The following is a 14,623-nucleotide window of genomic DNA, read 5'->3' as shown; positions in this document are numbered from 1 at the left end:
ATATATAACCAAGCTAGCAGCAAGCTTTATTGTTGTCTCAGCAGTATCTCATTTGGTTGAGCGTGTGGTTAGAAATGGAAGTCTTACCGCAGTGGCTCGTTTCCTTCCACAATGAGATAAGGCTTAAGGCTATAGTCAAACGCAAGTTGCGTGTTCGCATAGATGTATACCAACATCACCAGCTGAAGTGAAGCACGACTGAAATTGACGATGAGAATATAGGCAGAATCTTATATTGATGACATCTAGTTCTGTCTAAAATAAGAATGTGGTGATACTTGTAGCTATCAAGCTAATATAACTAGATCGATCATTATGGCAAGATTCGAAGTAATCCAAAACAAACTACGACCTGGAAAAAGGCTATATTATTATATTTTGTGAACTATTATTAAATTGATTGACACCGTATAGACATAACGTGTCTAATACTACGTCGGTCTCATAACACGTAGAATGTGTGCTAAACAGACCCCTAGCAAGAAAAACTACTGTTCTTTTCCTCCTTTTATACACCTGCGACGTTCATATTCTGTAATGTCAATTTCTGAGTCTTTTCTGGCTATGAAGAAATTTATGAACAGGTCTCCGTTTATTGCACGCATCATATTGAGCAATGCTACAACTGTCAAGCGGACATCAAGACAATTAAAAATTGCTTTTAGCCACATAAAAACACGGAGGTCTAATCGGCGATGACATAATATAATAGAATAGAGCCCATAGTTCAGTGATTTTTAGAACTCATGCGAATCTTAAAATTAACTCGTTGATTTGACAGTACATCCTTTCTGTATCTAATGAAAACGAGTATGGCTTAAATGCGAAATTTAAGCCGTTGACGCTAAGTAACGACCGAGAACCGCAGCGGGTTATGTCTCTAGCGAAGTTCGTAGTATAAACCAGTTTCGCATCCAATTTCGCGTAAGTCGCGTATTCGAATCCGCACATACAAGAAAAAAATTTTGGAGATCTTTTTCGCAAGAAAATATGCGTTTACACAGTGAGGATAATGGCCATGTCCTAAGACATCGAATCGTTAAAGGTCAACTTAGAAGCACAAGATGTCTCCCACGAAAGTATAAATATTATCCTCTACCCGCAGTGTCAGAGGTGCATACATTTACAGGTTATATGGCTACGAGATCTAGCGCGCACCTCACGGCTTCTGTAGAAATGTTCAGAAAGTTTAAGAACCGGGAGCTCTGAAACATTTCATTTCGAAAGGTGCTGGATGATAGCTGTCTAAAGCAATGCTTTACAAAAATATCGGATTTGACACTTAAAGCATTTAAATAGTTTCTACCTTCTTTTTAGTATTACCTTTAACACTTGCTTGTCCTGGCAATTTGCTGTACCTGCGCCCAATGTCACGTACGACTCGTCCTCTTCCAAAATACGCCAAACTGTCGTTAAGAAGAAGTGCAGGCTTCTTTGCTCCTTATTGTGTTTTGCATGTCTGTTGGCAAAGGCGCTGTACTTCTGTCGCGAAAACCAATAGCTCTGTATCTATCTCTACTGTACCCGTCTCGTTGACTTATTCTAGTACCTTCCTTTAAATAAATACCTCAATTCAGTCGTACTAATTTTAATTGTACTGTCTTTAACTACTCGTGAAATTGTTATGTAAGATAGATTTATTCATGGCTGCCACTACTAGATTAGATAGCATCTAGCTGAGCACTTGTATGAGCTATTTTTTGGCGTATTCGTACGGCATGGGGTTAAAAGTGTTGATCGTAAATGTGCTCTATCATTCTTCCACCGCTTGATTCGGCGTTACTCTTGTTGATGAAATCGATAACGGTTGCAAGAATCCTTAATTAATACCTAAATTACCGGTTGAGGCTTTCAATGTTTTTGCATTTCGCTACGATGCTTGTCTTGATAACCAGCGGCGGTACACAAAGTTGGGATGCCCACGTTAATTAAGACCATGTATTATGACCCCATAAGGTAATAATTCTACTGAAAACATGCGTAATAGAGAAAAGTAACGTTTGCTTGCTAAACTTACATGAAAAGCAATCTAGGTCCTAAGTGGAGCATCGACACATTCCACTTCGTATTCGAAGCCAGCCTTCTGAAACAGTTTTTACCGACAGTATTGTGCGTAAATGCTCAAAAAATGTTGCTTTGTCATCACTGGTGAGCTATGGTGTGTAAAAATGCATGATAGAATATCTGTCCTATGGAACAAAATGTATCCTTACATATCCGTCATTGCCAGGAGTATCAGACCTAAACACAGAAGGTCTGGCTATTCAGTTGTACTTTGATCAGAAAATGGTATCACGTAATACTGAGCAGCTTGTTGTCGTAAAGTTCAATAGCGAGCGGGGTCCCAAGCCGGTTCGATAGCCAGCTGGATCCCTTAAAAGACCTGATGCCAACTTATTGTCAGAATTTACGCGTAATACTTCGATTACCTAACGCAAAAGCAAACAGCTTTACCCTCTAGATTAAGTTTCATCTTTTAAATATAATGGAACGCCATTCTCCTGGATTATCTTTTCACTCGAAACTTAATAAAATAGAATAAAAATCTCTGATTCACCAAAGGGAGCTATATATATCATTATGAAACATAAAGTACTGAATATACTTGAGCAAAAATTATCTAAACAGCAACCTTAAAGCGATAAGCAGGGTCATTGCCTTAAATTCCTAGAAAAACTATGATTATAAGTACTGAGACCTGGCTTCGCAGATGCCGACCTACAGCTTTCAATTTTTTTTAAACAATTTCGATCATAACATTACGTTTTTATTGTACATAATGTTTGGAAAAAGAAATGATTCGTATACGCACATTAATATCAGATTATTTTAACACAAACACGATACAGTAGTGACCCACTGACCACCACCAGTAGCCCAGCAGTTTGATGTAGTTTATCAGTTTTTTCAAACACTTTGGCATTTCTCAAAACACACAAGCAACGATAGACCCACAAAAAGATAATTTTTAATAAACTCCAACGTAGACATTAGAAACCTGATAAAACTTGTAGAATTTATTTAAGTATCAGTTTAATGGGGCTATGTGTTTGAGTTTATGACGTTATCCATTGATCCGGCATTGATCTACGTGATATCTGCTAAATCTAGCCTTACAAAATTACAAACGCAATTCTCATCACGGTGTCTTTGTTTTGCGGACCAGATAAGGTCTATGGGCTGCACAACTAGTAGGCATGTGCTTATTTTACCAACACATCTGCTTCGAGCTGCCGTAAGTCATCGCAAGTATCGTCAAAAATAACAAGTCCACTTTTCTCTTTTTTAATTTCTGGCCGTCGATGAACCTGCGGCAATCCGATATTTGTGGGAGCTTAAACGTTTGGCGAACTTCTTTTATGGACGACGGTGTATCGAACAGAAAATATAGCAGCTAGTTCAGCGTTGTCGTGTGAGGACAGAAGACCAACTTTAGGAACGTCAGTTTGACTCGTTTCGTTCGATCCAAGGTGCTGAGGTGATTTCCAAACGTATCTGTTGATACAATCTCCAAAAGAGCTTTATAATGATAACTTCTGTAGTTGTTGGATCGAGGTTAATATTGGTAAATCTACCTGTCACCATTATAATTAATTTGAGGTATGTATTTCAAAGAATTGAAAGTTTCTTCGTCAAGGCGAAACAAGTCACCTTCGCATCTAACTGCTTGCTCATCAATTACTTAGTTAGAAGTATGTCCGCCTGTTGTCGAACCCTCTTAAGGTGCCCGCGTTAGGTTGACGCTTTGTAGTTCACTAAAGTTTCATTCGCAAAAAGTAAAGCCAACTTGCTGAAAGACTTTTTCGCTTAAGAGGACATTGCAATTCTCGTATAGTGCAATGTTAACTTCATTGATCGTATACTGACGGCATAAGCTCCTTTTCATTTTCCATGTTTGAAAACACTGCAAACAAGACAACCACCAGCATTGCCTGCGCTGATGTCTCATCCGGGCGAAGACTGCAATGCGTCAAGTGTGTTGAACTTGTGTTGTACAAATGTATTAAATAAAGGTGCATAGTAAACTGCTCAAAATATACTGTGAAAAAAGCAGTTGGGTTTTGCATCCGTCAAGATTACAACCTAATAATTAGTCGAAACGATCTTCGTCAAAAATAGCAGCAGAGAAAGACCGAAATGCAAAAAGAGCAAGGAGAGCTACTAAGATAGTAAAAGAAGCGAATGATGGGCGTAAAGCACAATTAGACAGTGAACTTTCAAACAAAACGAAAGTCGTGTAGGAGCAAGTAAGCAATATGGAACAGATCGTATGAGAGAATATAATTTTATTCAGGATAAAAAAGCTGTGAAGCAAACAACTGACGTTGCTCTAATACTTAAAAGCAGACATCATAGAACAAACTAACGCGATAACACGTCAGCAAAGGCTGACAAAGTGGACAAATGTTGCCGCTGTTGTAAAGCGTGCCTCTATAAAGACAAAAGTCTGTTGTATGCAAAATAAATTATATGACATACAACTGCCGATAAACCTGGGCGAACTACACACAAATATTACCCCAACAGCAAAGGGTTAAAGGGAATATAAGGTAATACGATTGCCTAGATCCTGTAGAGATTCTGCCTAGCGCTTGGCATATTCTTAAATAACCGCGACTATGTTAAACTGACTATTGTTAACCCTAAAAGAAACTGAAGTCATTCTGGAAGGCATCCGATCGGAAATATTTTAATCGGAAAGTAGAATGCCAAATAATTCCTGTGATGTGTATGACCTTTAACAATTAAATATGTCTCTTGGATAACACCTGTCCGCACAGTTTTTTAGCGCTTGCAGTTCGTTAAATCCTGCAATGGACTCGTAAGCAATTTCGGGGTATCGTTGGTGCAATAATTAAGCAAGAGTTCTTTTCTAGCTGCTGCAGAAGCATCAAATACTAAATTTTATGTGACTTCTTAGTATACTGTGTTATTAGAAAATGAAGGATAAAATATCGAGGTTCTGAAATAATTTTCTTAACATGATTTTTGTTTGATTTATGGTTCCTGAAAAGTCTCTTAGTTATTGCAATTCTCTTTGAGTTAACACATTGTCGTCACTCAAAATATTTCTAACCTTTTAAATTAATGTGAACATGGTAGGTTTTTCTAGCAAGATATTCCATACACCTTACAGACTATTACTCTGCAGTATAACGCGGATAGTCTGATTTATCCTGAAGACTGAATATCCATTCTAGATTCGATTTGGTACCGCAGATGATATCCCATGGGAATATCAGTTGAAACACCGCAACGCGATCGATTTATTTTAAAGACACTTTCGTTTATCTTAATGGGTTTTCTGCTCTAAGTCTAATGTACTTAGTAATATTACAATATCACCTGAATTTCTACAGCCAATTTTAGTCCACAGTATTGTTTCGATGGCGCCAACACGAAATTCTTAATTTTTTTTGATCAAAAATACGAGTTATTACATCAATTGGCCTATTATCTTTGGGTAACAGAGGCACATCTACCACCGGTAGTTTTTTTGGGCAAAATACATTCCCTAAAACACTAATATGCGTATATTCATCCCTAATCAGCTTGGCTTTGGCACTGTTAGCCAGTTCACCCGTAATGAAGCTTTTCTGAGAACTTTCATTTACAAGATACTTGGCTTTTTGTAATAATGCCTTCTAGATAATAAACGTGCATCACTGACAGTCATATTTAATATAATAGCTTACGATTGATCTTTTCACAAAACAGGCACTTTAATTTTCTCGTGCGCTTGCTAGCCCAATGACTATTCGGAAAATATTTCCTATATACCTTATTTTGTAAGATTTTTATTTTTATCACTTGCACTCAAGTTTTTATCTCGGCAATTATCTGGGTCATGATGTTCCTTATAAAACATACATTTTTGCTATCAAGTTTTTTGTTTGCTGGTTTGAGGATGAATATCTGTGATTTATGGTCTTCCTCTTCTTTAGGCCACTTGAAACCTCTATTTTTTTCTAGTTTACAACTCACTTTTGACGAAATCATGTGGTTTATAAATTCAGTCAAACAACCTTTGGCAAGATTTTGGTCCGCTAACTAACACTAACGAGACCAAAATTGACAGATTTATTATCTACACTCTGTTATTAACTTAGTAAGGTAAAAGCACATTCTATTAAATCATTTGGCATTGCTTTCAGTGAAGCGGTATGTATAGGGCAAACGCTGACATTTTAAATGTAATTATATAATTGTTAATTTCATCTAAAATCCAACGCAAACCCACCACTTTATTAACTTTCTCAATATAGACAGAAAAACTCAATAGAAAAACTCAAATATTTCCGAAAATATTTTAAAGATAATAAATCGCATAAACTCATGTTCCTTGATAACGCATCGTAGCGCGTCTTGATAAATGGTTTCTATCATCAGTATTTTAATGGCTGTTTTTGTGGCTTGTTCTTCCCATAAACTTTGCAGAACTTGACGCTTATGCAGATCGTTTATTAGAGTCCCTTCGTGAACAAATTTCTGAAGTTGATTTAAAAAGATTACAAGTTTCGTCTCGCCGCCATTGGTCACCGCTCGACCTTATTTTAGCCTCTGGTGACTTGTATTGGTCGCATTTGGGCGGAAGTGGCCAGACGTTTCAGTACCTCGTTCTAAAAGCATTAGAAGAGTCTTGGGAAACCTGTTCTAATGCACCGGCTTGCACATTCTGAAACCTGACATATTCCTCTAACACCGACATAGGTGAGCCCCCAGTCTGTCTCTTGCCTTTTTAGGGTAAAAAGAGCTTGAACTTACCCTTCCAAGCACAAGCAAGGTCTAAACTATCTAAATATCTCTCTTCCTTTATTAACTTGCTTCTTAGCATTTTTTTGTTTGGCACATTATTATCCCATTCTCTTTACACCTTTTATCGCCGGCTTCTAACGGCATTCTTAAATAATCGTATCTAAAATTTCTGATACGGATTACAATTATTGCGAAGTCGGGATATTAAGATTAAATATAATTATTATAACGATCAAAACACCAGTACTATTAACAAGCCAGGGGACTTCACCGCGAATAGTGATCCTCGTTTCTTTGTAATCCGCCATAACGATACCAAACACGCTTCGGGTGTCAAATCTTATAAATAACATAAGGAGGAATCTTGAAACTAACTGACGACAATAACTAAAGAAAAACCTTAAGCGCAAAAACATAGGAAAGAACGGGTATTAAATGCTACAGCTTAGATAGTCAGATAAATAAAATTAGTCAATTCCATATAAAATCATAAAACAGAGAGAATGCTAACCGAAACCAAAAGAGTTCAGCAGTGTGACTTTCAATAAAAAGCGTTAAGGTTTATGGCTCCTATGCGTAATTCCTCGCCTAATGGCATTTCTACTTGAGCATCTACAATGAAATTACCAAGTAACTATTAACCATTTAGCAGAGCGATAAGTAAGTCAGTAATAAGTAACAATAAAAGGCTTTTGATCTTTCTATTATTTTGAATAACTTTTAGTAGCTAACGCTTACTGAAACTGGCGGGTAACACTACATTCAGAACAGAGGACTGCTTGGACAGGAGAGCAATCACAACTCTTTTTCTTAACGCGCTAAAATACAACTTAAGTCTCAGCTGTTGCATAATATGCAACTTTTTTTGGTGTTACCGACTCCCAGAAGTGATCTACTACTTTCTTCATCCATTATAAAAGGTCTTGTTTATCATATAATGGGATTACTGGTGCCATGAAGCGTAATCTCTATTTAATCAGATCTATTTCATTAATTCACATGACGACATTGAACGCCACCTAGAAATTTTAATAAGAATTTCATGTCGTATATTGAGACGGCGTCCTTTAAGGAAGCAACCTTCACATTCGGTACCTCACAATAGATAACAGTACATTAAAACTATACATGAGACACATATCACCATCGATCCTGATAGACGGTCATCAGGCGGCCATAGCATCTGTATATGTTTCGAAAGAAAATGTACAATGCTCAAGTAGCGGACGAAGTGGGAATTATGATCTAAATGCGGCAAAGTTGGGTTGAACATCGCACATTTCCTTACTATATCAAGATCCGAGCGAACAGAACAATAAAAAAAGACAGAATGATACTTTGCAGATTTTTCTCGAATCATTTGGATCCTATGACTGCTTTGACTACCATATTACTGTTCCAGTAAAGTGAATATCGTTAGCGTCATGAGCTGCATAACGCGGAACAAATCATGAATTTTTAGAGCCAGTTTATTAGCTTTTGCAAGCAGGCTGTTTGTTCAGCAATACATCAATCAGTAGATCAAAGCAATCAGTAGATATGGCAGTAAAAAATTTTGTCGGAAAATCAGTCCTACATTCAGCTTAATCGAAAATCTATATGACCGCATATAGGAGGCTCAACACCACTGTACATGACGGGTATGAATATGCAGATGATGGCAATCGCTTTATCCTACTGTTTACATTCAAAGGCAGATACAGGGCAGAGCTTAAACAGGACACTGTGAAGTACTTTCAGATGTATGGAACTACATCACTACCGACAATGACGTGCAATGCACGTTTATCAGAAACTGCAAGTCATTTTAATAAAAGCCAACGACCGTTCTGTCAGACAGAATGAGAAGAAAAAAACCTTTTTATAAAACATTATGTGAAGAAGTTTGGCAACGTTATCGCTTGTCTGGTAATTAAAGATACCAGAAAAAGACTACCACATGTTTACATTCTGCTACAGGTTCACGAAAAAACTGAATTTCGTCCACAAAACTAGGATATATTTATGCAAACTGAAGTCCCGGATTCAAACACATATCCAGAATTTCTTCTAATTCTAAAGCATACACACAGAGCGTACACTATATACAGAAGATTTTCCCTCCATGTATAAGCGACGTTTTCCGCATATGAGAGGTTTCATACCTGATAAGGAGGGATAACAATATCGAAATCATTAAGTAACGTCACAGTCGATTGTTTCATACAATGCTGAACATCTAAACACGTTTGATTGCCACTTCAACGTTGACATACGCTCATCGGTCAAACCAATGAAGTATATTATAAAATACAAACCTATATGCAAACAAATAAAGAGAAGTGACCAAGCTATTGAAGCGGACGAAATCGAACAATACCGAAACGCTAGACACAAATGACCGTGCCTAACCGTTACCTAAATATTGAGCTTCTTGATCCGCGGGTAATTCCGACCTATCAAAGAATTATATTTACACCTACGACAAAAACAACAAGCGTTTTTTCCGAAAATGCACCTCAACACAACTAATTGGAAACAACGAAAAATCAACAAAGTTAACAACATTCATAACTCTTTACAACGACGAAGCATATTGCAAAAACATTGCCAAATAAATGACGTCAATGTAGTGTAACTTTGCAAACAAAACAAAAAGAAAGAGGGTCAAAAAGTTTCCTTCAAATTTTTCCACTTACTGTCAAGGCAATCTGCCCTTGCGTCTCTATAGTCTCCATCGAAATATATAATTAGTTCATAATATTCGTAAACCCACATCGTTCAACCCATTGATACTCTTTGAAAAATTTAAAAAGGTTTTCTTACACGAGGTTAGTTCTCGAGACTATTGATTGAAAACTACGCCGAACGAACGGCTCGAAGACGTTTGGATCAAGATAGAATCATTCCAGATCTAGTCTATCCTTGGGCGCCCTGGAAACATCAGCGAACGTTTACCTCAGGCGATTCATGATCTTTTATTTATGTTAAAGACGGGAGAAGTTGTTAATCCGTTAACTCTCAAGACGATGCAATAACTCAAAACTAAAGACCATGAAGGCAGACTATTCAAAAATACAACCCTTGCATTAAGTGACATCCATTTTATTTCAACACTAGCAAAACGAAAATACAGACATTCAACCGATAAATATAATTCAATAAATTTTAGTGAGGACTCATTTATTTATAAGCGTAAAAACACGTAACTATGTTAATTCACGCATAAACGGTCTAGAACTGAAACGAGAGGAACTGAAAACCTGATGCTCAACAATGTAGCTTCTACAACAACAACAACAAAAAATCATCTGGTTCAATAAAAAATCACAAAACAAAATTCAAAGCAAATCAAACTGTTCTTTTTAGTACACGTTAAAACTGTGAGGTCAAACGAACTTTAGGCGCAAAAACGGAAGAGATTATGAAATAAAACTGAGGCTATTTAACGTTATTTCCATCGTAAAGGTAATTAGTTTTTTTTATTTTATATAGGTCAAGTAAAATATGTTCAATAGCAAAATAAGCGCGGAGCGGAGGCCCAGGGTCCGCCTGGCCTTTTCTACATTACTAAAGCTCTATGCCTGTCAGTTCGTTTGGTTGTTTGTCTCTCCAAGTTATTTTTGAGTGTTTTTGAGCGCATTTTTTGAGAAGTGAAAAGCTATGATATGACGATGTGATATGACGATAATTTAGTTACACAATTTTTTTCGAAAATTAGGTCTCAAAGATTTTTTTAAAGAAATAGAAAAATATATGAAACATCCTTTCTGCGCAAAGTACCCCTTTATTGACGCTAATTCTTTGCACCAATCAATAGGTTACGAACTGAGAATAAACGCAATACATCTGAAATGACAGCTAAAATTCACATTTTGATGTGAAAAAGCCAAACACCAAAGGTAGTAGCTCTTACCCTAAGGTCACACTAGGATTAATTTCCTTATTCTAGAAAGGGTATTTCTTGCCATGAGGAATTCTCGATGAGCTGAGTTGAAATGCAATATATGCTTATATACCTTAGTTTTCGGATTAAAAATGCCACTAAAATGTTAAAACTAAATATAGTATTCCAGGAAAAGAAGAGGTTCCTTTACGTCAATCAATAGATCTCGACGAGCTGAATGAAAATGCAATACATATATCGACACCTAAAACTGATATTTTTAGGTGAAAATTGCAAAAACCTTGTTGGTTGTATTGGTTTGTCTGTATAACAATAAGGTGAAAATTCGTTTTGAGTTGTTATTTCAGCTAATTTCTAATAAATATAAATTAAACAGTTATATTTCGTGGAAGTTTTCTAATCTATTTTCAAACAAAAACCAACATTTAAAAAAAAGGTATATACTTATGGAAAACATCAACAAAGTATTAAAAAATACGTTGTTGCGTCATAGAAGCAAAATGAATATGTCGATGGAGACATATCAGATATTTATGTCTTCATTCAGCATTATATATGCAATGATTTATTACCAAAAAATCAGAAGAAAAATCGTTAAGCCTTAGAAAAACAAATTCAATACATCAGCCAAAATATAAAAAATCGTCATGAAATATTTACTATATCTTCATTTAGTAGAATATGTGATTTACCATAAGAAAAAAGAGGCAAAAAAAATCTTTAACACTGAGGAACAGAATCAATAGATTAGCCGATTCTATCAATAGCAAGATTCATTAAAGAAGGCTGAATCGGTTCACGCACGTTCTTCAGAGGTCGACTCACCATATTCATTATTAGCGAACACTAAAGGAACCTCGTAATTAGATTGTAGAAATCTACCATGGCCATCATATCACGAGACAGACAAATCTCCTGGTAAGCTTCCTGGTAAAATATATCAGAATAGTTTGATGAAATAATTATCACAAAGGGCTAACTGCTGGTGCATATATAGTAAAGCCTATATTAGGTTGGACGTAACATCAGTAAATCAGATAGAAACACGATAAAACAAACGCAGGGCGACGCTCGCTGTTAAAACTCTTACCATTTATTTGCCTATACGACCCAAATCGATTCTTTAAAGTAATTGGGTTCGACTGAGTTTCATCCTTCGAAGAGCTGCGCGTACGAGGAAGCCAACTGAATGAATTTATTTCCCGGGCGAAGTTTTTCTTCCACCCCATGGAACGTAGTATTAATTTAGGCTAATTGTCGTTGTCAATTTAAGGTAATCGGTATTTTGTTCTCTTTAAGCGTTTTGCAGCAATCTCTTATATGTGTTTAGGGGTTGTTGGGACCGAAGGGGGCTAAATTTTGATAGGATGTTTACGTAAAAGTCTATATAAAAATGATCGTTCTTAATACCGATCAAAAGTTCTTGCCGAACTGAATCGAAATGTAACAAATGTCTTCGTACCTAAATCTCAGTTTTAACATTAAAAATGCTCTGAAAGTCGAAAGCTTAATATAATGTTTTATAAAAAGGGGTCGCTCGCGGTGTTAGCCATAAGCTCTAGCTCAACAGAGTGAAGATACTTTATCTTTAATAGATATTTTGGCGTGAAAGTGATACAAAATCCAAGGGATTCATCTTGACCATGTGACACTAGGATGAAAAAGCGTTACAAACTACTTTTTAGCGTTCCTTTAACCGAATCTTTAACAGGCTTAGATTGTAAGGTTTTAGCGGCTGATATAACGAATATTTTAGTCGAACAACTCTTTTCGAAATTATTATTTAAAATATTTCTTGACAGAAGTACATCAAAATATTTGTTTACGCAAATACCAGATTTTTGGCGTTAATTCTTTATATCAATCTATAATATATCTCAATGAGCTGAGTAAAAATGCAATATATTTTTATACGGCTAAAATAAATATTTTGGTCTGAACAAGGTCAAAAACTGAATATGGTGGTTTTTTCGCTTGTATATAGAGGAAAATTTCTGGAGGAATCTATGTGGAGGAATATTTCTTAGCCAAAGTTTTTGATGAGTTGCAATGAAATGCTACACATGTTTGTGTATCTAAATTCTAGTTTTGCGTCGAAAATTTATGTGCATCCCAAAAACAGAATCATTCAGCCAACACTAAGAAAGCCTCCTAATCGTGTTATAGAAATAAACCAGAAGCTAGTATATTGCTTAAGTAAAAGGGAGTTGTCTAACCCCTTGGCGAACATCTTAAAACAGCCTGATGAGATATCTCGGGGTCAAATAAGATAGGGTAATCAAAACGGAATAACTATTATGTAATGTAGTCTTTGTTGGACTGAGTACAACATTAACAAATAGGATAAATCAACGGTAACGTAAACGCAGAGCAAAACTCGCGGATAGTTTCCTACTAAAATTGAGTTTATCTGTCTGTTTGTGGGCCCGGCTGTATGTTTGTCTAATCCACAATCGATCTCGCAGTGTAGTCGCGTTGGGGTGATTTTTTAAAAGTGTTAGAATTTTAATTTTGGGGTGAACTGCACGTTAATGTATTCGATTAGATCAGTTATTTTTTAGGAGGATTTCATTTTCCTAAAGAATTTCGTAAAGAGTTATGTCAGCTTAGGCGAGGTTGATCATACTTTGCCGTTTCCCTGATAACTGTTGAGAATTTGTAAGAGGCTCATGTTGGAAAATTGTTTGTGCTTTTATGCTCAACAAAAACGGTACATTAGTGAATAAAAAAAAAAAAAGATTCTTCATACGTTTATTTTTCACAGGGTAAACTGATGACCTTTGTCGAAATGGGTTAGATTAAATATGAACCACAGCAACATATGCTTCGTATATTTCAAGTGTATGCTTTTTCCGAATTTTCTTCTAAGTGAGAAACTTTATGCTAATTCGGCTAACTTGCTAGATAACCGGCAAAATAGGCAGAACAGTTGTTTTCGATTTTTCGTTCCTATCTATCCGCCTGTACTCCTAGAACGGAGTCCATCTATCTAGTTGTCTGCCGCGGCTGTACCTCTCCGGCGCAAATCGACCCTGTAAGGTAATCGCATTAAGCTAATTCTTTCAGGAGTAATTCAGTTAAATCTCAGGATGAGCTGCCGACGAGATAAAGACGATTGGTTGAGGTACTTCGAAGAAGTTTGGTATATTTTCCGATTTTCTCGATAATTGTTGAGAATTTGTGAAAGATTTCCGGGTAGGGCAGAGTTTATTAAAATGGGAAAACAGAATAAACGCAACGGGATATTGAAACTAGGACAACGTTTCAAGGGGAGAGCGAAAATAATTGTAGAAGGGTACTAGGTTTAAACCAATAAAGGCCTCCGACTGGCGTAGCGTGCATGCTAGGAAGTTAAGTTTACATGCACAAACAAAATTTGTTTTTGTTTAAGTTGCTTTTAAGAAGTTTTCATTGACAATTTTAATCGAGCTCATCTTCATCATTTCAATAATACATCTTTTAAGATCGAATTCAGTTGTTTCTTATAATAGCAACACACATACAGACGTTAACGTACTAACGGATTTATTGCAACATAGTTACAAGGTTTTTGATACATTCATTCCAACAGGAAAATTACCTACGAACACAGAAATATAGAATAATTGCACCAATGTGATGGGGTCACTGACGTAAAGTAGAAAATTGTCAACAGGGTTTAAAGTCAGATATAACATGGATCAAATGCTATATGCTAATGTGATAAACATGGAAGTATTGTAGCTAGGCTATCACAAGATTCCAGCGAAAGAGCAAAACGAATGTTGCTAATGGATTGACTGAGAAAAGAGCTGGGGTTACTGTAACGACATAGTTGCAACGAAGTACCAGATACTATAAGATACTATACTGGTACTATAAGATCTTATGAAGTTTGCAACGGGATTAGTGTGAAGGTGTAGGATGCAGTTGAACTACAGTTTGAACTGAATATAGCGGAAACTGTTTTTTATATTACAACAGATTGATGAAATACTAAAC

At 36.2% G+C, this 14,623-nt stretch overlaps 1 long non-coding RNA gene across 2 annotated transcripts in view; it reads right to left on the bottom strand.

Moving 5' to 3' along the window:
* The window catches only part of LOC147755105 (uncharacterized), a 17,537-nt gene extending 5,033 nt beyond the window's left edge, over nt 1–12,504 (bottom strand). Inside the window, exons 1-3 of one of the 2 annotated variants that reach the window (XR_015329598.1) lie at nt 2,018–12,504; nt 1,324–1,406; nt 88–198 (exon numbers count right to left, since the gene is read on the bottom strand). This is a non-coding gene — a long non-coding RNA (uncharacterized LOC147755105). Of the gene's footprint in view, nt 1–87; nt 199–1,323 lie in introns of both variants that reach the window. The other variant, XR_015329597.1, reaches the window with a different exon arrangement.
* Nucleotides 12,505–14,623: the final 2,119 nt, after the last annotated feature.

The sequence above is a fragment of the Varroa destructor genome, unplaced genomic scaffold (genome assembly GCF_002443255.2).
Source record: "Varroa destructor unplaced genomic scaffold, Vdes_3.0 BEIS01000006.1, whole genome shotgun sequence".
Lineage (NCBI taxonomy): Eukaryota > Metazoa > Arthropoda > Arachnida > Mesostigmata > Varroidae > Varroa > Varroa destructor.
The sequence above is the reverse complement of the archived record's forward strand: the minus strand, read 5'-3'. Positions and strand labels throughout refer to the sequence as shown.